The sequence below is a fragment of the Mus musculus genome, chromosome 1 (assembly GCF_000001635.26).
Source record: "Mus musculus strain C57BL/6J chromosome 1, GRCm38.p6 C57BL/6J".
Classification (NCBI taxonomy): Eukaryota; Metazoa; Chordata; class Mammalia; order Rodentia; family Muridae; genus Mus; species Mus musculus.
The window spans coordinates 137873548-137876764 of record NC_000067.6 but is presented as its reverse complement, the minus strand read 5'-3'; positions in this window follow the sequence as shown (position 1 = coordinate 137876764).

Below are 3217 nucleotides of genomic sequence, written 5' to 3'. Positions count from 1 at the left end.
TTTGTCTTGTTTAATTTTGGTGCCCATAATTTCAAAGCCTCATGCAAATATACTCACCTTTGTGCTGAACTGAATATAGCCCAGCAGTAACTACAGGAGTCTGTGCTGTGCTGCCTGCCCACTGACACTGTTTATGAGGGGAACTCACCAGAGGTGAGCACGCGTTTACAACCCACAGAAGGAATTGGTGTTGTGTGTGCTATTGTTGTAAATATTGTTGTCCCCAAAGGCTTAAGTGTTAAAGGTTTGGACCTTGATTTGACAAGTCAAGGAAATGATCTTGACTTAGGAAGTGCTGTCTATTAGATCCAGGGTTTCCCTCGAAGGGGACTGTTGAACCCTGGTCTCTCTTTCTGATTGCTTCCTACCTATGGAGTAAGCAGGTTTACTCTGCTGTGTACTCCTATAGTTAGGTGCTGCCTTGTGTGGAACTGGATGCAACGAAGCCAATTAATCCCTAATCATGAGCCCAACTGAATATGTTCTAAGCTAATAATCTCGATTTCCTATGGCCATGTGAAGCTGAGAAAGAAACAGGAAACGGCGGTGCTTTTTATGAACAATGCACAATTCTGCCTGCAAGAACACAGGGGCCACATGAGATGGGATACAGGTCTAGGAAAGTGCAACACTGGAACACGGCAACCCGCATGTGATTTGGAGCAGGCTCAGATTTTATATGCTAGACTAAGAAAGAAAGGGCCCAGGAAACAGGGGTGATGAGGACCTTCCTAACAGTGACAGTTTGCTCTATTCCTCAAAGGAACTTTGTCATCTGAGCAAGAAAATCTTAGAGCAGTTTCATTGAAGATTAAGTCTTTCTCGGTACACGGAAAACCATGAAAAACTGATAAATGGCGATTATATTGTGTACATAATGAAAAATAAGAGCTCTTAGGATGTGTAGCAATGGCAAGGTCACATTTTCAATTAATAACTGTGAAAGCAAAGCCATAAATGTCGCACCAAACACATATTTGGCAGTGACTATGACTTGATTCCTTGGCTATCCAGACAGAGCCCATAAAATAGTGTGAGAAAAACAGTTTCCACTTATATCTACATATTCCTGTAAATGTGCAGATTTTTGACACATTGTGCCTTTAAGACAGAGGAAAGAATGTGGAGTTGCTCAGCTTAATAGGCAGTGTCAGCTCCTTAGGAGAGAAATGTAAGGCTTTGCTGATCTATATACCCAAGTCTCAGGAGGAATGCATGCAAGGATTAGTTCTGAGGTGAGAGAAGGAAGGCAGAAATGATTTTAAATCAGATGGTATCAACTTTGATGTGCTTGCCAGGGATCCAGCCACACAGCTGGGAGGAAGCAGAATTCTTTGCTACTTTTGTTTCATTCAAAAGGAGATCACACTATGCATTTTGGAGATATCTGGCATTTATTGCCGTATTGTACAAAAGGAATCAAAGACTTTAGTGGTTTCATCCTCTTAAACAACCAAAGCCAACAGCTTTTTCCCCATGTGGAACTTTAAGGACTAATTACTAATTGCTTTCTTTGAAAAACCATTTTGTATAATAGTTTGTAGATTAAGCATCCTTTGCTGGATTCCATAGTTGGTTCCAGCAGAAACACGAGATGGCCACAGTGTTCTTGCATGTCAGTGTGATGCTCACTGCAGGTGAGTTAGAGACAGGGGTGGGGGTGGGGATCCACCTAGCAGATTAGTCAGACTGGCATAGAACACTGGAGTAGAAAGTCTCTATGGTTTAAAGATGAGGGGGATATACTAAAATCTGCCTTGCACTTCAGAAGAAGTCATCTGTTAACAGGCCTGAGAAGGATACCAAAATAGGGAGTTGTTTGTTGCCCCTTCATATCACTGCTTCTCAGGCAGCTCACAAAACAGCACTTAAAGAAAGTACTCTGAAGAGAAGCAATAATATTCAAAATGAATAGTCCACCAAACATTCTCTGGGCTGGTTTACCAGGCAGTGCTACACTGAGAACAAAGAAAATGCTGAGAGTTACAGGATATTAGTGGGGCACCAATCTGATGTCCTTCTCACACCCGAGAAACAGGTGTGCCCTGCACAAGTGAGCTGTGCTTTTTTGGAGTCTGGACTTAAGCTCACAAGCTCACACAAGGCAAGTTCATTCCAAGTTCCATGCTCTATTTGTGAGCTTGGCATTGAAATAGTTTCAGCAATTAGTAGAATTTTCATGTTGCTCTTCAGAACTGACAGATTAAGTGTGTGTGTGTGTGTGTGTGTGTGTGCACTGTTCACCAAAATGTCAAACCAAGCACAAGTCTACGTGCATGGGAGTCTCACAGAAATTAATGACTCAGCAGACAAAAAGACATGGACAAGAATTCCTGGTTCCACAGAGTAGAATTCTCTGTTCAAAGAGACCAAGACATAGGAGTCTTAAGAGATAGAAATGAGTTATGGACACAGTGTTTTAACTTCAAGCTGGTAGTGACTGTTGCTTATTTTGCTATTATGGAGAGTGAACTTTAACATGCACTAAAAAGGACTTAAGAACCAATTATGAATTGAGGCATAAGTGAGGATCTTGGGGTACAAGAAACAAAAGTGGACAGAGAGAATGAAAGCCCCCTCTAAGTGCTGCTAATAATTATTTTCAGAACTAAGTACTTGCTGCTGTTGTTCTAATCTTCTCTCATACATAACATCCTGACCACAGTTTCCCCTCCCTCCATTCTTCCCACCACCCCAGATCCACTCTTTTGCTATTTCCCTCCCCCTCCCCCCACACACAAGGTGGCATCTCAGAAAAATCAACTGAACACAGAATAACAAATCACAAGACTAGGCACAAGCCCTCATGTCAAGGCTAGACTATCCCATATAACCAGAAAAGGAATCTTCTACGGGGAGGAAAGGGTGTGTCCAGAGGAAAAAGAAAGAAAGCACACAAAAGAGAAGGCAGGGAGTAATTTCATTGTTATTTCTCAATAGCCTGCCATATTTCACATACCCTCAAATTACTCTTCCTCCTCACATGCACATATATGGAAGAATATGCTGTGCACATGTGCAAACTTTCTTTTTGTCCACAAAGACCTATACTTTTGTTTCCAATGACAAGCTTTTATTAATCATCCTAACCTTTTCTCTCAGTCACTACATTTTCCAGTTCTAGAATTTTCATTTGATTTACATTAATGATTTTCATAGCTCCCATCTTCAAATTACTCCCATGGTCTCTATTATATCCATCTACGTTGTGATGTTT